The sequence below is a fragment of the Bos indicus genome, chromosome 15 (genome assembly GCF_029378745.1).
Source record: "Bos indicus isolate NIAB-ARS_2022 breed Sahiwal x Tharparkar chromosome 15, NIAB-ARS_B.indTharparkar_mat_pri_1.0, whole genome shotgun sequence".
In the NCBI taxonomy this organism is placed as follows: Eukaryota; Metazoa; Chordata; class Mammalia; order Artiodactyla; family Bovidae; genus Bos; species Bos indicus.
In genome coordinates this window covers 55,378,925-55,400,494 of record NC_091774.1, presented here as the reverse complement: position 1 = coordinate 55,400,494, position 21,570 = coordinate 55,378,925, and the positions used below count along the sequence as shown (strand labels likewise).

General features: G+C 44.8%; 1 pseudogene; it reads right to left on the bottom strand.

Annotated features, from left to right (window-relative positions):
• Nucleotides 1-5,639: 5,639 nt before the first annotated feature.
• Nucleotides 5,640-9,684, bottom strand: LOC139187244 (2-acylglycerol O-acyltransferase 2-like; annotated as a pseudogene).
• Nucleotides 9,685-21,570: the final 11,886 nt, after the last annotated feature.

Genomic DNA, 21,570 nt, shown 5'->3' with positions numbered 1-21,570 from the left:
TATCTGAAAATTTATAAGTTTGAAACTGTGTTTTCCAGGAGTAGGGAAAACCTTCCCCTTAAACTAATTATGACAGTAATTTAGTGAAATTATACTTTGTAAACAAATTGAAACATTTATCTTTCCTCTCTCTGACCCCTCCAGAGATTGGAAACTTTTAGGTTTAGGAATTCACTTAGATCTGTTAGACAAAATCTGTGATAACCCTTTGACATGACTTTCCTATCCCTGAAAGGTTTTATTTTAAAAGTTCAGTCTGAGACTCTATAAAAGTTTCAATAAAGCAAAAAACGTTTATGGTCAGTTATGGTTATATAAATCATCAGGCCACTTTTATTTCTAGAGCTATTTCTCAAGCAAGTCTTAATTTGGTTATATTTGGTGAAAATTGTTAGGGTTCACAAGGGGCTCATAGTATATCGTGAAAATATGGCGCATTGTGGTGACCTGACAAGCAAGGGATGAAGTCACAGTGGCCACGTTGCCCTAGCGGGCATCCTGTTTTTCCTTAAGGCAATATCCTGTTTTTCTCTGCTGGTGCCAGTTTCTCAAGACTGTGTGACGACCCGACCCTGAGACCCCTTCAACTAGACCGACAAGACCCCAGCTGCCAGCTAAAGATAAACTGAGGCCCCCTCCCTCCGGACAGGGTATTTCCCATCTATAGGGTATAAGAAGGGTTGGCTGTACAGGGAGGGCACTGGTTTTTCTCTAAAGCCAGTCACTTTCTTTCTCTCTTCCTGCATTTCTGGTGCCGAAACCTGGGAGGGAAGACCCACCGCGGCTAGAGGCTCCTCTCCTGAGCCCACTTTCGGTGGTTCCCTCCCTTGGACCTCGCCAGAATCTGGGACTAGCCTCCGGGAAGGGACTCTCCACTTGCCTTGCTGGATTGACATCCACACACGGGCTCTGATTTCATCGGCAGCACGGCTGAGTAAATTCCTGCTCTCTGGGATCTTCTTTCTCTGGTCTGGTTTTTGAAGCCCTAGGCGGAGGATCCCCTCGGTCCTTGGGCCCTAGTCTCACTTTGAAATAGGGGACGCCCATTTCAAGGTAGACTCTGTGGCTGTCTGAGAATGCCGGGGAAATGGGGACGCCTTTTCTCTCGGAGCTTTCTCTTCGTTTTTCACTCGCCCTTGCTTGCCCTCCCTCCCTATTCGACTATAATGGGAAATTCTCAGTCCCAACCTACAAAATCTACCCCTTTAGACTGCCTTCTCCAAAACCCAAAAACCTTGGGTTTTCAAGGAGAAATAAGGCCAAAGCGACTCACTTATTACTCTAACACTGTATGGCCACAATATCGACTGGGTAATAGGTCTCAGTGGCCAGAAAAAGGAACTCTTGACTATAGATAACTTTTGCGGCTGCTATGGCAAGTGGTCAGAGATCCCTTATGTTCAGGCTTTCTTTGCTTTCCGCTCTTGGCCTTCTCTCTGTACTTCCTGTTCTACTTCTCAAATATTTTTAGCCCATTCTGGGCCACATCCCCCTAATACTGTATCTCCTGATCCCTGCTCGGATTTTTCCTCCTCCTCTTTTGACCCTTCTGACCACAGTGCACCTCAAATGGCCTCTAATCCTGTGGTAGCCAACCCAGTCTCACAACCTCCACCTTAGGTCCCCCTACCACCCCCTACTCCTCTTCCCTCTCAGGCTCAGGCCGCTACTGAAGCTTCTGACCCTCCCCTCAGGCCTATTTCGGAAAACTGGGCTCTGGGGCTTCTGCTCCACCCCCTACTACCAGAGTCTCAAGTCCCAATCCCGACCTCCCTAAATCCCCTCCTCATACCTGGCTGCGGCCTTAAAGAAACAGAACTCTGAATCCCTCGGGGCTCCCCTCCTTCCCTTAGGAGAGGTGGCTGGTACAGAAGGCGTTATTCAGGTACACGTCCTGTCCTGTTCTCCCTCTCCGATTTATCTCAAATCAAAAAATGTCTTGGCTCTTTTTCCTCTGACCCTGACACTTATTTAAAAGAATTTAAATACCTCACCCAGTCTTATTACATTATACTCTCCTCTACCCTTCTCCCAGAAGAAAAAGAATGAATCTGGCAAGTCTCTCTGGTTCATGCCAATGAAATACATCAAACTGATGATACTAAGCCTGTAGGCTCAGCTGCCGTTTCCAGGGACGACCCTAATTGGGACTACCAGGCAGGGTGTCCAGGGCGAACAGTCCATAATCACGTGGTGACTTGCCTTATTGCAGGCCTCCAAAAGGCAGGACATAAAGCTGTTAACTTTGATAAACTCAGAGAAATAACTCAAAGACCAGATGAAAATCAGCACAATTTCTAGCTAGATTAACAGAAGCCCTACACACACGTACAACATTAGATCCAACTTCAACAGAAGCTACTCTTGTCCTTAATACTCATTTTATTTCCCAATCATCCCCAGACATTTGAAAAAAGCTAAAAAAGCCAGAGGAAGGCCCTCAAACCTCTCAACGAGATGTTATAAATTTGGCTTTAAAAATTTTCAATAACCCAGAAGAACAGGCAAAACTAGAAAAGGCTCAAAGAGATCAGGCTAAATATCACCTCTTAGCCACTGCCCTATATGGCTCCAAACCTCAATCCTCTGACTGAGGAAAAAAATCATCTAGGTCCTGTTACATATGCAGTAAAGAAGGGCACTGGGCCTGCTCATGCCCAAAGCCTAGGCCTGCTCCAGGTCCAAGTCCTAATTGTGGCATAAAGAGACATTGGAAGGTAGTTCCTTTAGGGATCCAGACATCTCCTCCTGGTCCCAAGCAGGAGTCCTCAGACCCAGCTCTGCCCAGACTCCTTGGACTCACCGCTGAAGACTGAAGGTGCCCAGGGCCCCAGGCCCCAACTCTCATTACCTCTATGGAACCCAGGGTAACTCTCATAGTGGCAGGTAAACCGATGTCTCTTTTCTTATCGACATGGGGGCCACCTATTCTGCCATGCCCAGAGAAGGCAATGGCACCCTACTCCAGCACTCTTGCCTAGGAAATCCCGTGGACAGAGGAGCCTGGTGGGCTTCCATCTATGGGGTCACACAGAGTCAGACACGACTGACGCGACTTAGCAGCAGCATTCTGCCATGCCTGCTTATTCCAGAAAAACTAAAGTCTCTCAGATCTCTGTTATGGGGGTTGACAGTTTAGTGTCTACACCACAGATTACTGAGCCTCTGCCTTGCAGACTTCAAAATACCCCATTCTCTCATTCTTTCCTCATACTCCCAAAATGCCCCACTCCAATCCTTGGAAGGGATCTGGTCTTCAAATTCAAGGCTTTCCTCGCTATTCCAAATCTTTTTCCCTACCTGGCCTACTGTTTCTTGAACCTACTACTTCCTCACCTCCCACCATACTCCTGTTTATATTCGTCTAAAAGACCCAACAAAGTTTCCCAATCAATCTCAATACCCTATTTCCCAGATACATCAACAGGGGTTAAAACCCATCATCTCTAAGCTGTTGTATCAGGATCTCTTGCACCCTACTCACTCTCCTTATAATACATCTATCCCACCTGTTAAAAAGCCAAATGGCTCCTACCACCTGGTTCAAGACTTGAGACTTATTAATGCTACTCTCATTCCCATTCACCCAGTAGTCCCAAATCCCTATACTCTTCTTTCCCTTATTCCTCCTTTTACTACCTATTTCATTGCCCTGAACCTCAAGGATGCATTTTTCACCATCCCTTTACACCTAGATTCTCAAGATCCTTTTGCCTTTGCCTGGACAGATCCAGACACTCATCACTCCCAACAATTAACATGGACTGTCCTTCCCCAAGGATTTCGTGCTAGTCCTCGTTTTTTTTTTTGGCCAAACCCTTGCCTCAGACTTAACCTCCTTCTATCTTGTCCCAAGCTCTATCCTCCAATACGTAGATTACCTTCTCCTTTGTAGCCCCTCACTCATACACTCCAGTAACATACAATACAACTCCTCAACTTCCTAGCCAATCGGAGGTATCACATATCTCCTACTAAGGCTCAACTTTCCCTTCCTGAGGTCACCTGTCTTAGAGTTCTCCTGATACCATCAAAGAGACATATAACTACTGACAGAAAGTTCCTTTTATCTGCCCTTCCACTCCCTGCATCAAAAACAGAAATTCTGCCCTTTTTGGGCTTGGCTGAGTATCTACTCTGGATCCCCAATTTTGCCCTCCTAGCACAACCCCTATACTAAGCTACCCGGGGGGATTTTTCAGAGCCTCCTGAGCCTAAGTCAAACATCCGTTCAGACTTCAATGCTCTAAAACAAGCTATTCTCTTGGCCCCAGCTTTAACACCACCTGATTTCTCTCGCCCTTTCACACTCTATACTACTGAGACACAAAAAATTGCCCTGGGAGTCTTAGGACAGATGCAGGGCCCTTCTTTTGCCCCCATTGCTTATCTGTCAAATCAGCTGGATACCACCATACAGGGATGGCCAGGCTGCCTGTGTGCTCTGGCCGCATCTACACTTCTTGCTCAAGAAAGAAAAAAACCTACTTTGGGGACTCCCAAGGTCATTTGCTCACCACATGACCTTAAGAATTTACTCTCACACAAGGCCATGTGAGAGCAACATCACATTCTTTTCTATTACCTTCTCGCATCCAACTAATTCATGTCACTCTCCTAGAAACTCCTGAGTTCTCTTTTGAATGCTGCCCTACTCTTAACTCTGCCACCCTTAACCCTAATTCTTCTGAGCCTCCAACTCACGCTTGTAATGAGACATTAGAAGACTTGATACTTCATTTCTTCCATATCTCCTCAGCCCCTTCAAATAACCCTGATCTTGCTTGACAAATCTCTGTTGCTCCTAACAACCAAACACTGCCTATCTCACTAATCCACAACCAACCCAAACTAGCAATTCAATTCATTCCCTTATCAATAAGCTTAGGAAAATAGTGGTGGGGTTTGGAACAGGGACTGCAGGGCTCATGACCTCTTTAAACTACTATCAGAGTTTCTCTAAGGATCTTACTGAAAGCCTAGAAGAAGTAGCCATTGGCCTTATTACTCTCCAGAGCTAACTAGATTCCCTGGCAGCTGTGGTCCTTCAAAACAGAAGAGGGTTAGACCTTCTCACAGAAGAAAAAGGAGGCCTACGTCTTTTTCTAGACAAAGCCTGCTGTTTCTACATCAATAAATCGGGTGTTGTAAAGGAGGCAGCAAGGAATCTGATAAATAGGGCCTCAAGAATACATCAACATCTCATTAATTCATGGTAAAACTGGTTAAGCAGTTGGGATTGGATGCCATGGGTCCTACCTTTACTGGGCCCCCTTCTCACATTAACCCTCATTCTGACTTTCAGCCCCTGTCTAAGGCATCTTTTTTCAAATTTTTTCCAGGATTGCCTATGAGCCTTCACCAACCAGATTGTTCATGAGCTGCTTCTAACTCGCTCCAATTATCAAAAGCTTTGAGCCCACTCAGACTGTCCTTAACCCACATTCCAGTCTTTTCTTATCTTACCCCATGACATCGTCCCAAACCAGTGTGAAACAGATACAGAAGACTGACCTTCGGCCCTTATCCTATGTCAAAAAGGCTGGAATGTTAGAGATCACAAGAGGCTCATAGCGTATAGTTAAAATATGGTACATCATGGTGACCTGACAAACAAGGGGCGAAGTCACAGTGGCCACATTGCCCTAGTGGGCATCCCGTTTTTTCTATCCTGTTTTTCCCTGCTGGTGCCAGTTTCTCAAGACTACGTGACCATGAGACCCCTTCAACTAGACCCCACAAGACCCCCAGCTGCAGGCTAAAGAGGACCTCTCCTACTGGGGCACAATTTCCCAACTTTAGGGTATAAGAAGGATTGTCTGTAAAGGGAGGGCACTGGTTTTTCTCTAAAGCCAGTCACTTTCTTTCTCTCTTCCTACAATAAATCTTTCTCTGCCTGAATGTCTGGCTCGCTCTCTTTTTTCCACACTGGCCTTACACCGTGCATCAGAGCAAGCCTGATAAAACCCTTGTGGTTCCACCACACCAGCTTATAGACTCCAGGCCTGGCTATCAGAGCCTCCTTGGCACTGCCAACAATGATGTCCAGAAGGTTGCGGCCTCCCTCCCTGCTCAGAATGTGAGCAGCACTCTCCTTGTCTGGTGAGACCATCTCTAGGAAGAGAGGAAGGTGGTTAGGTATGGGCTGAGAGGCCAGGAACTGCTTCGAGGGGAGGGTGTGTGAGTCCCTACACACTCTATCACTGCAACTGGGAGTTCCCTGAGGACTAGGACTGAGTCATTCCCCTCTTCCCAAACCCTCACCAAGCTCACTGCTGAGCACAGATGTGGGAAGTGCTTCCCCGTGTCTAGTCTCCTTCTCTACTATACATGCTCTTAGAGGAAATACATTCTTAGAAACCCTCCCTAAGATCCCTCCTTCATGCCTCCAGCCCTGGTCTTCCTGGGTTCCCAGGTGTGGGAAGATTCAGCCCCTGACATGATGTAATCCCTGAGGAAGGGAACCAGGAAAGTCTAATTCAACACGGTCAAATGTAAGCAAATGACGGGGAAAAATGAGAAGCCTGTGCTATGGGTACACAGGTTGGTAAAAGCTCCAAAGGCCAGTATGCCGTGGGGATGGACACCAGCAAGGTAGTTCCTGGAGGGGTCCAGCTCGGCGGTCTTGACCAGCTGCAGGGACAGCAAGCTGGTGAACTGGCGCTGCATCTCCTACCCCCCAGCCCAGTCTCCCTGCTGACTTTCTGTGCTGACCTCTTCTGTGTGTCCCCTGCGCCCAAGTGCTGTCACACCCCATGTGAGTGTCCTGAGATTAGAGACCGTCTGAGGATCTTTGTCTCCACTGCAGGCCTGGAGCAGAGGAGATGCTCTGGGAGACTGTGGAACGAACGCGGAGAGAATGGACCCATGAATGGATGAAGCTGATACAGCCAACCAGGGAAGGGAAGCCTCTGCCCAAGGCAGAGGTAGGACTCCTAGGAGGGTGACAGGGACACAAGCCCCTGTCCTACGTGAAGGGAGACCTTATCCCAGGCAGAGCCCGCCCAGAATGAAGGAGCCATCGCAGGAGGGAGTGAGCATCTCTCCAAGGACTGTGGCAGCTGGAGTTCTGTCCCGGGTCAGGGCTGACCCCTGAGTTCCTGTGACTCAGTGTAAGAGACCCCAGGGTGCAGGGAAGAGGGTGCCAGGAGGAGGGGCATGAAGTCCGGTGATACCCACAGGTGTGGGTGGAGAGGGGCCAGGGAGGTGTCCTGACAAGTCTGCAGCACTCCCTGACACCAGGTCACAGCCTGCCCACAGCACTGCACCCCTGCTCAGGCCTTGGCCTGTGTAGACACTGCTGCTCTGGGATAATGAAATCTTCACAGAGAAACCCAGCTCCTGGACTGACCTTCAGCATGAGGTGGAAACAGATTGTTCTTGGGGAAAGATTGCTTGATTCTCCACCATTAGCTCTTTAGGAAGCCTATAGGGTGTGTTTAGAAAACTCCAGTGCTCAGAATTAATCTCCTAATTTCCCTAGAAACTCTACCACTAGGCAGTGGCTCATAGAATCACAGCGCAAAGGCTTGTAATGTGGAGTAGACCCAGCAGAGTTTGTTAGGGCAAGGAATATTGCTTGCCTGCCTTCAAGCCAGCAGCCACTGTAGCTGCCACTGACAATGGGCCTTGAGGAATTCAGGATGGAAGAAAACAGGATACTGGTCACAGAGAGTGAGGATGCACATCACAGGAATGATTCAGTGAGCCCAGATTTTGCATCTCCCCACATGTAGAAAAGCATGAAAATCATTAACTGGAGACATCTGCTTTTTGTGACTGGCAGAAATCTTTTGATGTTTCTCTACATAACTTTCTGTCCCCGCCCCCGCCCCCCCCCAGCAAAACTCAGAAGTCCTGACCCTCCGTTACCTTTTAGAACAGCTCCTCAGAGATTCTGAGAGGCTATCTCCCAACTACAGTCCCCAGTAAGGTCTTAGAACAAAATACCTGACAATTTTTAGTTTGTGCATTTTTTTTCAGTAGACAGCAGAGAATCTCTGGCCCCGCTACTTCCTGCCACCCTAAGATCCCTGCAGGGACTGCTCTGTGAAGCTCTGTGGATGACTTGAAAGTTCCCCTGGGAGGTAAGGGAGCCCAGAAATCTGCCTACTACAGCCCCCTCTGGAGGCCTGAGCCCAGGACTGGGGACTCAAAGTGCCTATCATCTCTCCCTCTGCTGGCCACTAGGTGGTACTGCCTGCCTTCCGCAGATGTTGGTGCCACAGGCCTGCAGTGGCCTACAATCCGGAACACTGTGCACATGGAATTTCTGCAAATCAGCTTCATGTACCACAATGTCAATAGTGCCTGAGTTTTGAAACCCTCTGAGAGAGATGCCTGGCTAGAGGAAGGACAGAACAGACGTAGATGAGACAGTCACAGAGACACTCAGCACTGTTGTTCTGCCAAATGTGCAATTGACAGCACCTCCAGGTGTGAAAAGAGACCAAGCTGCTGTCTGCAGAAGGCCCGAGGATGACGTGATGTCTCATGGAATCCACACAACCCAATTATGTATGTGGCAACATTTCCACTTAACACGTGAAATCGAGGCTCAGAGATCATGTGTAGCTAACCCTAGGCCATTCAGCTGGTATGTTGCAGAACCTGTATTAGAACCTATGATGTCCACCCTCAGAGGTGACACCATATACATTCTTCTCTCTGTGTCCAGAAAGGGCCACCTGTCCCTGCCTGCCTCCTCTCTGTCTTCACTGCCTTCTTCTTCCTATCCCCACTAGATAATTAACCATCACAGGTGCTTATATCCAAGGGTTTAGTCTGTCTGGGATTCAGGAAAGGAATCAAAGTTCAGCTCACTTAAATTCAGGGGCCTGCATTACTAAGGACTGGGCTTTGGGTCCAGGATCAAGTGTCCAAATGGACATGAGGTACCCTGGGTTAGAGGGTCAGTGGCACTCAGAAGAGGAGTCATCAGATTGCTTAGTGGATCCACGGGGAAACTAAGATTCAGAATGGACAAAGCTCTGTCCAAGGAGACCTAGTTTATCAGAGTTTGGGCAGGATAGATCCTGAGGGCTCTCTGTTCTGCTTCTATTCTCAGAGCTAATGTACAAACTTTAAAAACAGTATAAAAACAAAACAAAAACCCTGTCTCTATGTCCTTGGTCACACCTTCCTCCCTCTTGGGGTGTCAATCTCATCATCTGATAAAGTGTGGACTAGTTGGTCTCTTAAAATCTTACATTTGTATGGATTCCCTCACCCCAAACTTAGGCTACTGAAGGCTTTACACCTGTAAGATACATACACCTGCTACAGAGCTACATACACTACAGAGCTCCTTCAAATTCTGTCCATTCATCATTGACCCAACATCCCTGTAGGTGGGAAACCATCACCAGAGAGAAGCTGTCTCTTCCCCAGGCCACATAATGCTGGAAGCCTGGCTCCTGTCTCCAAGCCCAGTATTCTGCTCACTGCACACAGGATCACACTTCCCCATGGACACGTGGGACCCTAGCCACCCCTTTACTCACCGAGATGGGGAAATAGTCCTTGTACTTCCTCATGACTCAGCGCCTTACCATTTCACTGTGCCTGCCCCCTGCCACAGCTTGGCTCAATCATCTATAGGATACTGATGATTCAGAATCTTGTTAACAAGAGGGCTATGAAGACCACACTGCAGAGAATGGCTGGGAAGGGAAGCAGGAGCATTAGTGGTCAGTGAGGTGAAGGAATGAGCTCTTCCCATTTACACAGCAATAGCAGCACTGTCCTGTCAACCCCTCACCCCAGGAGGAAGAGATCAGCTTCCCAAGACTTCAGGGAGACAGGAATGCAGTCAACACCTGTTGTGTCACACTGAGAGCCTGAATTTGAAGCCAGGTAGGCCTAAGTCCAAACTTACTTTTTCCCACTGCACCAGGCTTCTTTCTCACTTAGGTCTTCCCCCTCCACTTCCCTTTCTGTCTGTATTCACCAGGTGCTCAATAAATGCCTGGTGGAATGTGACAGGATGAACTCTTTCTAGTATCCATTCTATGAGACCCCAGAGAAAAGATATTTGTTCAATCCAGCCCACTTCCTGTCTACCCCCAGCCCATCTTTCCATAGATAAATCCTGTATTCCATAGATAGATCTCCCCCTTCAGCTCAAGTCCTCACATGACTTCTTATAACTTTGAGGCTCAGCTCAAGCAGCTCAGCCTGACTTCAAGCTCCCCACTGCTAACTTGATCCCCTTCTTGCTCCAGCCTCACCCACCCACATGCACCCCAAATTCTGGCTACACTAAGCTGCTCAGTCTTGATACAACTCCCTGAGCTCTTTAGTTTTTGCTCAGCTCTTTCCTCCACTGCCAGGCCCTGTCCTGATGAAGGAGGAGAGAGGAAGAAGGGAACTCATGCTTGGCCTGTCCTTCAGGAGTGCAACAGGGCTGGGAGCGGGCTCAGTAAAGAATTTCTCTCAGATTTAGGATTCTGAGTCCCTTTCACAGGCTAATCCTGGCTTCAACTCAGAGTCAGGTGATCTGTGGGGCTGTCTTTAATCTGATGCCAAAGCAGCCTCATTCTTAGAAAATATCATGTCTCTACATTCCATTCCCTCCACTTGACACCATGCACTCAAACTCTTAAAGAAGATCAGCCTTCACTTGTATTCCAGTTAAAAGTAGGGTAAACGGCCTGACGTTCATGGCTGAACTCTCTCTTCCTCCAGGAGGAAGACAGTTTTGACCCAGTCTGCTGCTGCTAAGTCGCTTCAGTCGTGTCCAACTCTGTGCAACCCCATAGACGGCAGCCCACCAGGCTCCCCCGTCCCTGGGATTTTCCCAGTCTGAATAGTAGTAAAATGCAGAAGCCAAAGTAGGCTGGCTGCCAGGTGCGGGACAGCCACACACAACGCACAGATATTGCTGCCCTCATGGTGCTGACTTCAGTGTTTTGTTTTGGGCACTTTGTTTTGTCTTTTCATTTTTTATGGGCTTCCCAGGTGGCTCAGTGGTAAAGAATCTGCCTGCCAACGAAGGGTTCCATCCCTGGCTGGGGAAGATACCCTGAAGGAGGAAATGGCAACCCATTCCAGTATTCTTGCCAGGAAAATCCCATGGACAGAGGAACCTGGCATTCTATAGTCCATGGGGCCACAAAGAGTCAGAGATGACTGAGTGCCTGATCACCCAAAATATATTTAACATAATACTTATCATCAAAATAATTTTTTGAATTGCATTATTTTTTAAAATTTTCATTAGAGTATAATTCATTTTAGTATTGTGTTAGTTTTGGGTGTTGAACAAAGTAAATCAGTTATATACACACATACATACACTCTTTTTTTTAATTCATTTCTCGTATAGACCATTACAGAGTTTTGAGTACTTCCTTATGCTTAGTAGCAGGTTCCTATTAGTTATCTGTTTCATATATAGTAGTGTGCCTATGTCAATCTCAGTCTCCCTGTTTATCTCTCCCCCATTACCCACTTGTAACCATAAGTTTGTTTTCCACATCTGTGACCCTTAAGTTCTGTTTTAAATAAGTTAATTTGTATCCTTTTTTTCTATTCTGCATATAAGCAATATTATATAATTTTTGTCTTTATGTGTCTGACTTACTTCACCCAAGTGTAACAATCACTAGGTCCATCCAGGTTGCTGCAAACGACATTGTTTTTCATTCTTTATAGTTGATTACTATTCCAGTGTGTATATTACTGCATCTTCTTTATCCATTCCTCTGTTTATGGACATTTAGGTTGCCTTCATGTCCTAGCCATTGTAAACAGTGCAGCAATAAGCATTGTGGGCACATATCTTTTCAAACTATTCTTTTCTTGACAAAGGCACTATGGAGAACAGTATGGATATACCTCATAAAACTAAAAATAGAGCTACCATGGGATGCAGCATACCCACTCCTGGTCGTATTCCCAAAATGACTTTTAAGTGTACTGTTCGGCAGCATTAAATTCATTCATGTTGTGGTCTAATAATCACCATCGTTCATCTCCAGAACTCTCTCATCTTCATAGACTGAACTTCTATACCCATGAAACAAAAATTCCCATGTTCATGTCTAGAGAATAAAACCTAGTTGTTAATAGTGGCTCCCTGGAGGGTAAGATTTGAGAAAATTTTCCACTTCTAGAACAGAATTTGTTTGGAACTATTACAATAGCATTTATTCATGTTTCAGTGAGAAAAAAAAGCTTAGGAAAATTGGGGCATTTCCAATTGACTGGAAAGAACACCCCCAACCTCAACCTCTTCCTCACTCTCAGGTCACCCATTAACTCCTGTCAGCTGGCCAGATCCTAAGTTGGAAGTATTTTCAGTCCGTGAGAAAGGAAAACCCCTTCATTCCCCTTCATAATACCAAAGAAAAAATGTAAGACCCCACTTTACCGAGACCTAGAAAGGGTGTGCAGGTTGGCTAAGCTCACAGAGCAAGTCAGTAGGATGGAACCTGGCATTCAATTCTACTAGTATGTCTCCCAACATTCATTCAATCAAAAAAAAGGTTAATGGGCACCAACTCTTCTAGGAGTTGGAGATGCAGCTGAGAACAAGACCAAGTATTTGAAAGGGGCTTTAAATACTGTGTAAGTATTGGAGCTACAGAGGAGAGGAAAAAGGAAAACAGAACAAACAAGTAACTCACTAGAAAGTATTTGTTTCTGGGCCCTGAGTCCTTGGTGACAGGTCCCTGTTGACATTTCTGGCCACTTCTTTGCCATCTCCCCCAAATGCCTGCTCTATGTCCAGTGTGAACCAGCTTTCACTACATGTGCAGCATTTACTGGCCCACTGGGACCCCTTACTTTCATGCCAGCCTGTACATTCTGCCTGTGGACCATCTCCTAAGTATCCTTAGAAAGGGTCCCCTTCTCTCTACCCACTACCAGCCTCCCTAGACTTAGGAAAGTCTTCTTTCCTTAAAAAGCAAAATTGTAAATAATCAGACTTGTGACTCCTTGGGGCAAGTTGAAGAATATTACATAGGCAATAAATCATTTAAAATACAAGCTTTTAAAATGTAAAAACCGTTTTTGGCTCATGAGGTATACAGATACAAAAAAATCAGGGGGTCGGATTATGTGGTTTATGTGGTGATGGGTTTATGTGGTAATCCCGTTTGTAGATTATAACCTTGTAATTGAGCAGGATCTCTGCGACCTTCTGAGCGACTTCACTTCACTTCACCTCCTAACCTTTGTCAAATAATAAATTATTCATGGAAATAATAAATACAGAGAAAAGTGAAGTGAAGTCGCTCAGTCGTGTCTGACTCTTTGAGACCCCATGAACTCTAGCCTACAAGGCTCCTTTGTCCATGGAATTTTCCACTCAAGAGTATTGGAGTGGGTTGCCATTTCCTTCTCCACAGGATCTTCCCAAGCCAGGGATCAAACCCGGGTCTCCTGCATTGCAGGCAGACTCCTTACCATCTAACCCACCAGGGAAGCCCAACAGAGACAAAGGATAACAGTCAAGCAAGACAAAATAATAATCATTTAGCCATTCAACAGTGTTAAGGACCTTTAGTTCATCTCTAAGGGCTATAGATAATATTCTGAGCCTTATCTTTGAGCTTTTTCATACTGTTCAGTATCCTATCATTTTGCCTTTTCATACTGTTCATGGGGTTCTCAAGGCAAGAATACTGAAATGGTTTGCCATTCCCTTCACCAGTGGACCACATTCTGTCAGATCTCTCCACCATGACCACCCATGAACAGTATGAAACGGCAAAATGATAGGATACTGAAAGAGAAACTCCCCAGGTCAGTAGGTGCCCAATATCCTACTGGAGATCAGTGGAGAAATAACTCCAGAAAGAATGAAGGGATGGAGCCAAAGCAAAAACAATACCCAGCTGTGGATGTGACTGGTGATAGAAGCAAAGTCTGATGCTATAAAGAGCAATATTGCATAGGAACCTGGAATGTCAGGTCCATGAATCAAGGCAAATTGGAAGTGGTCAAACAAGAGATGGCAAGAGTGAATGTTGACATTCTAAGAATCAGCGAACTGAAATGGACTGGAATGGGTGAATTTAACTCAGATGACCATTATATCTACTACTGCGGGCAGGAATCCCTCAGAAGAAATGGAGTAGCCATCATGGTCAACAAAAGAGTCTGAAATGCAGTACTTGGATGCAATCTCAAAAACGACGGAATGATCTCTGTTCGTTTCCAAGGCAAACCATTCAATATCACAGTAATCCAAGTCTATGCCCCAACCAGTAACGCTGAAGAAGCTGAAGTTGAACGGTTCTATGAAGACCTACAAGACCTTTTAGAACTAAAACCCAAAAAAGATGTCCTTTTCATGATAGGGGACTGGAATGCAAAAGTAGGAAGTCAAGAAATACCTGGAGTAACAGGCAAATTTGGCCTTGGAATATGGAATGAAGCAGGGCAAAGACTAATAGAATTTTGCCAAGAAAATGCACTAGTCATAACAAACACCCTCTTCCAACCACACAAGAGAAGACTCTATACATGGACATCACCAGATGGTCAACACCGAAATCAGATTGATTATATTCTTTGCAGCCAAAGATGGAGAAGCTCTATACAGCCAGCAAAAACAAGACCAGAAGCTGACTGTGGCTCAGACCATGAACTCCTTATTGCCAAATTCAAACTTAAATTGAAGAAAGTAGGGAAAACCACTAGACCATTCAGGTATGACCTAAATCAAAACCCTTATGATTATACAGTGCAAGTGAGAAATAGATTTAAGGGCCTAGATCTGCTAGATAGAGTGCCTGATGAGCTATGGAATGAGGTTCATGACATTGTACAGGAGACAGGGATCAAGACCATCCCCATGGAAAAGAAAAAAAAAGCAAAATGGCTGTCTGGGGAGGCCTTACAAATAGCTGTGAAAAGAAGAGAGGCGAAAAGCAAAGGAGAAAAGGAAAGATATAAGCATCTGAATGCAGAGTTCCAAAGAGTAGCAAGAAGAGATAAGAAAGCCTTCTTCAGTGACCAATGCAAAAAAATAGAGGAAAACAACAGAATGGGAATGACCAGAGATCTCTTCAAGAAAATCAGAGATACCAAAGGAACATTTCATGCGAAGATGGGCTCGATAAAGGACAGAAATGGTATGGACCTAACAGAAGCAGAAGATATTAAGAAGAGATGGCAAGAATACACAGAAGAACTGTACAAAAAAGATCTTCACGACCCAGATAATCACGATGGTGTGATCACTGACCTAGAGCCAGACATCCTGGAATGTGAAGTCAAGTGGGCCTTAGAAAGCATCACTATGAACAAAGCTAGTGGAGGTGGTGGAATTCCAGTGGATCTATTCCAAATCCTGAAAGATGATGCTGTGAAAGTGCTGCACTCAATATGCCAGCAAATTTGGAAAACTCAGCAGTGGCCACAGGACTGGAAAAGGTCAGTTTTCATTCCAATCCCAAAGAAAGGAAATGCCAAAAAATGCTCAAACTACTGCACAATTGCACTCCTCTCACACGCTAGTAAAGTAATGCTTAAAATTCTCCAAGCCAGGCTTCAGCAATATGTGAACCATGAACTTCCTGATGTTCAAGCTGGTTTTAGAAAAGGCAGAGGAACCAGAGATCAAATTGCCAACATCCACTGGATCATGGAAAAAACAAGAGAGTTCCAGAAAAACATCTATTTCTGCTTTATTGACTATGCCAAAGCCTTTGACTGTGTGGATCACAATAAACTGTGGAAAATTCTGAAAGAGATGGGAATACCAGATCACCTGATCTGCCTCTTGAGAAATTTGTATGCAGGTCAGGAAGCAACAGTTAGAACTGGACACGAAAAAAAAAAAAAAGAAAAGAAAAAAAAAAAAAAAACTGGACATGAAACAACAGACTGGTTCCAAATAGGAAAACGAGTACGTCAAGGCTGTATATTGTCACCCTGTTTATTTAACTTATATGCAGAGTACATCATGAGAAACGCTGGACTGGAAGAAACACAAGCTGGAATCAAGATTGCCGGGAGAAATATCAATAACCTCAGACATGCAGATGACACCACCCTTATGGCAGAAAGTGAAGAGGAACTCAAAAGCCTCTTGATGAAGGTTAAAGTGGAGAGTGAAAAAGTTGGCTTAAAGCTCAACATTCAGAAAACGAAGATCATGGCATCCGGTCCCATCACTTCATGGCAAATAGATGGGGAAACAGTGGAAAGAGTGTCAGACTTTGTTTTTCTGGGCTCCAAAATCACTGCAGATGGTGATTGCAACCATGAAATTAAAAGACGCTTACTCCTTGGAAGGAAAGTTATGACCAACCTAGATAGAATATTCAAAAGCAGAGACATTACTTTGCCAACAAAGGTTCGTCTAGTCAAGGCTATGGTTTTTCCTGTGGTCATGTATGGATGTGAGAGTTGGACTGCGAAGAAGGCTGAGTGCCGAAGAATTGATGCTTTTGAACTGTGGTGTTGGAGAGTCCCTTGAGAGTCCCTTGGACTGCAAGGAGATCCAACCAGTCCATTCTGAAGGAGATCAGCCCTGGGATTTCTTTGGAAGGAATGATGCTAAATCTGAAACTCCAATACTTTGGCCACCTCATGCAAAGAGCTGACCCATTGGAAAAGACTCTGATGCTGGGAGGGATTGGAGGCAGGAGGAGAAGGGGACGACAGAGGATGAGATGGCGATGGCATCACTGACTCAATGGATGTGAGTCTGAGTGAACTCCGGAAGTTGGTGATGGACAGGGAGGCCTGGCGTGCTGCGATTCATGGCGTCACAAAGAGTCGGACACGACTGAGCGACTGATCTGATCTGATCTCTGATCTTTGAGCTGTTTGCAGATACTGAGCAGGTAGAAGAATTTGCTTACCAGCCGGTAGATCTCAGACCACGCGGAACCAGAGGTTGGTGATGTTGTCTCCCAGTTATCACACCAAGACGATTGGTGCTGATCATGCACCCAGCAACTCTACCTCACCCAGTCTCTAACACTGTACCCTGAAAATCATGGATAACTCAATTATAGTTTGAGTCTCAGCTACCCGGACTCCTTGCTTGGCCCTGCAATAAACGCTACACTTTTGACCATAATCCAGTGTCAGTATATGGGCTTTACTGTGGTCCCACAAGCAGACCCAAATTTGATTTGGCAACAACTGCTCCCTGTCATCTATCTCCCCAGACACCCCAACACTGTAGATTCCTGGATTGCAGCCTGTTGCATCCAGATTGGACCATGTCACTCCGGTACCTAAGCCCTCCTGGGACTCCCCTTTGCCCTCAGGATAAGGGAGAAGGTATAATTTCTTGCTCCTGGCACCAGTAGGCTCACATCCCATTTCTCAGCTGCCCTTGCTGTAGCTCCAGGCCCAGAAACACTCACCTCCCTGTGCTGTTTCTGACACTCCCAGGTCCTGGGCTGGGCTGGAAGTGGGCACAGATAGTCTGACACATTCCTGCTGGCAAAGCTCCCCCAAGGCCAGGTGAGAAAGTTGTCCCCCATCCCAGGTAATCCCCAGGCAATGAGATCAGCAGCCCCTTCATATCTGTGTCTTTCTCCTAAAAATGCACCATGTATATCCGAAGTGGCTGGTGCCCATGGTTGGCCATTCCCATCTCAGCTCACCTTACCTAAGATCAAGCAAGAGAGAATCCACTGCAGGGCCCCCAAAGTCTGAAACCTGTGCTCCCATGACACCAACAAGGGTGCAAATTCCACCATCCTGGTTCCTCTTCTGACTCTGGAGGCTTCTCTGAGCTCTGAGACACCTTCTGGTTTTTGTTTCAGCCAGAGGTTGTCTAAGCATTTGCGAGGGGTGTGGGTAGGTATCCAGACCAGCCCTAAGGTCTCACTGTGCCTGATCCAGCAAGGACTGATTTCTTAGGAGAAACCTTTGCAACCACCTACCCTGGACCAAGTTGAATAGGGAGGAAGATAATTACATTTCACTCCTCAGGCAATACTTTATCTGTTAGATCACCTTTGCTCAAATCTTGCCCCTTACTCGGCAAGTGAAGCACCAACTATAGGGTATTTCCGTTCTTCTCCCACCCACCCAACTACTTGGCTGCAATAACTGTTTCCTTTCACCTGCCAGGTCCACTGTTCCTTTTCACAAATGTGCAGTACCAGTTTCTACCTAAACACCTCTCAGCCCCACCATTTCTTCCGCCTCTTGCCCTATTCTGCACCTCACCTGCAGAGCACAACTCCTGCAAGAGCCATCTGCATTCCGCATCCTTCCCTCCCATTCTGTTCTCCCTCTTCTAGACTTCAAACATCACTGTTTCACAGAACTGCCTTTGACAAGTTCACCAATGGCCTCCACGCTCCTGAATCCAGTGGTCAATTCTCAGCTCTCATCTTGACCTCTCAGACACAGCTGGTCTGTGGACACCACAATCTCCTGGTTTCCCTCTTGCCTCTTTGGCAGCCCCTGTGTCTCCATGGTAGCTCTTATCCTTTACCAGGCTAAGTGTTTGGGGTCCCTCCTGCCCCCTCAGTCCCTGGACCCACTCTCTTCTCTCCACTCTCTCTCCAGCAGAAACCTTGTCCAGGCTTATGGCCTCGGAGTCTGTCTATAGGACCAACACTTCCAAACTGCATCTCCAGCTTAACATCCCCCTGGGCTCCAGACTTGACTGTGTAGGTGGGTACTTGACATCCTCCCTGATAGTCTGCTCAGAACCTCCATCACAGCCTGTCTAAGACTGAATTTGACTTCCCCTCTTGTTGGACTGCCAGACAGAGTCGAACACGACTGATGCAACTTAGCAGCAGCAGCAGCATCTGCTGCAGCCAGTACAGCAGGTAGGGATAGAAAGTGGTCGATGCACAGTTTGGGAAAAAGAAACCAGAGACAGAATTAAAGTTTTAGAGATGGGACCAGGGGACTCAAGACCTCTTGGATCAAGAGCCCTGTTGCTCAGAGCCCATCACTTTTATTCCATGTCTTGGCAAGCAGAAAATAACTGTTTTGCTACGATGAAGTCAGCCTCCTGTGCCCCCGGTCACATCTCCCATTTTACTGGTTACTTTAAACTATCTTTGTTATTTTCTTGTACAAGGGCCTTCATCTAGCTGGAGGTCATAGACCCACATATGCCTTGGGAAAACATCTTAGTGTGTGCACAAGCAATGTTCTGAACTTGCGCTGACCTGGTGTTCCAATGCCCACACTACGTTTTTCCTTAGTTTAGCAGAATATGCCGACCCCAACTAATCAACATGGTGTACTTTCATTTGGGTTATTTTTATTGCTATATTTTGCTTTTATTCTTTCCCCATGGTGATTTTCTCATGCTATAGCCAGAACAACGGGCGGCTGACTATTAATCCCTGCATATCCCCCTTTTTGTTTTTGTAGCAGAAGATATTTGACCTTGAAACTGCTTTCTTCATTAGTTCTCAAAGGGCTTTTTGCGTGCATCTGAGGACTGAAGAGAAGATTATAGTGAAACAGCAAAGCATAGCTAGTGTTTCAATGAGACCACCTCTGATATCTTGGATCCACTGGACAGGACTCAATGAGTTAAGGCCCTCTGCTATTCCTTGAAGTGTGTCTGTATCTGGTAATAGTCTAAGAGAAGCATACTACTTGCCAATGATTCTTGTTTGCAGCTTTTTAATAGCTAGAGTAAGGTTGTCAGCCATATGGCCCTGCAAGTGCCGTCTAACATTTTCCCAGATGTGTTTAGATTGGTTATATTTCTGGGGAGTTACACAGAAAGTGGTAATGTTCCAGTTACTCTTTAAATGTATTTGTAATTTAAGATTTTGTATTTCTTCTCTTAAGAGTAACATTGCATTTTCTAAATCCACCAACCGGTTGTTAATCTCATCTATATGAGTTTGGGCTCCCCAGTATACGCTGAGATTTTTGTGTATGTCTGGAGACAGTCTTTTTTACCTTGATGAGGTTGTTCAGAACTTAAGGTATCCAATTTCTGGAGAAATGAGGCTGGGAGAAAAGAAAAATGTTTTAATTTTACCCACAGGTATAAATCACTACATTGTTTTAAGCCATCAGTGACTTGAGTTTTTTTTATATATCTGAAAACAAAGATTAGAAGCCAGTAATGTGTCAGACAAAGAGTCATGAAAATTGAATTATATTTAGCAATCTGTTTAATCTCATGTACCAATTCCTTTGTTCTGTGGTCTTTGTCTGACAATAAAGGACATCAGTGAAAAGTGATAGTCTCTAAGAAGCTCTTGAAGTTTTTACCAGTGTCTTTATGACCTGTCCAGCAAAGTGGATGCCCTGACCACTGCAGACTGCAGAAAATGCATTGTAACCATTTTTTCCATTGTGAGATATTAACCCTGCAGCCTGGAAAGGCTGCTGCTGCTGCTAAGTCGCTTCAGTCGTGTCCTACTCTATGCGACCCCATCGACGGCAGCCCACCAGGTTCCTCCATCCCTGGGACTCTCCAGGCAAGGATACTGGAGTGGGTTGCCATTTCCTTCTCCAGGAAAGGCTTTACCCTATCAAATAAAAGTGAGGTTTGTCAGGGAGCCGGGAAAAGCCAAGCAGCCGTCTTGGACTTCCCATAGCCCTGACTGGTCTATAGCCATTGTTTATCCATTTTAAATTTTCTGATGAGGGGTAAATTTTGTAGATGCAGAATGAGCTTTGTCTATGTGTGCAATAGTTTCCATAGATCATTGTGAAATAACACTCATTGATTTGTATCAAAGTAACAAAAGATTTTAAAAGCAAGTATGAATCACTTAAAAACAAATTTACATAGTCTGTTATCAAAAGCCATATTGCAAGAAAACTTTATTCTTTAACAGGAAGAGAAAACAAAATTCCAGATGGTACCAGCTTATATTCACTGTGAAACAATAATTATTTACTTAGTCAAAATAACAATAAGACTTTAAAGGCAGTTTAATGTCTTAAGAAATTTGTATCATGTGCAAAACTCTTATTTCACTTGTCATAAACTTTTTTTACATTTTTTGTAGTCATCACTTCATTTATCTATTTAAAGATTATTTCAGGATGGCACAAAATATTATTAACAGTCCAAAATCTCTTTAGTTTCTCTATTAGTATTCAGGAATTAATGTTTCAAAATCTTACTTTATTTGGAAATGACTTAGCTATTCAATAAATGTTATCATTTAGTTTAGTACAACTCTAGAAATTTAAGTTACCCCAATTCACAGAGATTATTTTAGATAGACATTTCTAAAATATAATTATTTTAATAGAGTTTATCTAAAAGTTTTCATCTCATTTACATATATATATATATACATATGTATAAGGACCTTCTTTCTTTGTTGACAAATTTAGTTTACCTTAAACTTAGGCACAATAAAAGTATTGAACAATGTTGATGACTTAAGACATGTCTTAATTAGATTAGCAAACAAACAGATATTTAATTTTGAATATTTTTCAGTTCATGTGAACCTGAATTTAAACAGAGCTCATTTATAAATTAACGTCATATTATCCAAAAACAAAGACTCACACTGAGACCCAGATAAATTTAGACAGACAGACAGACAGAGATCTCACAGTTTTCCGCTTGAAATTTAAAATGTCTCTTTGTCTTTCCTTTTTTTTTTTTCTTCTTAGTTTGAGTTCTACCAATTTGTT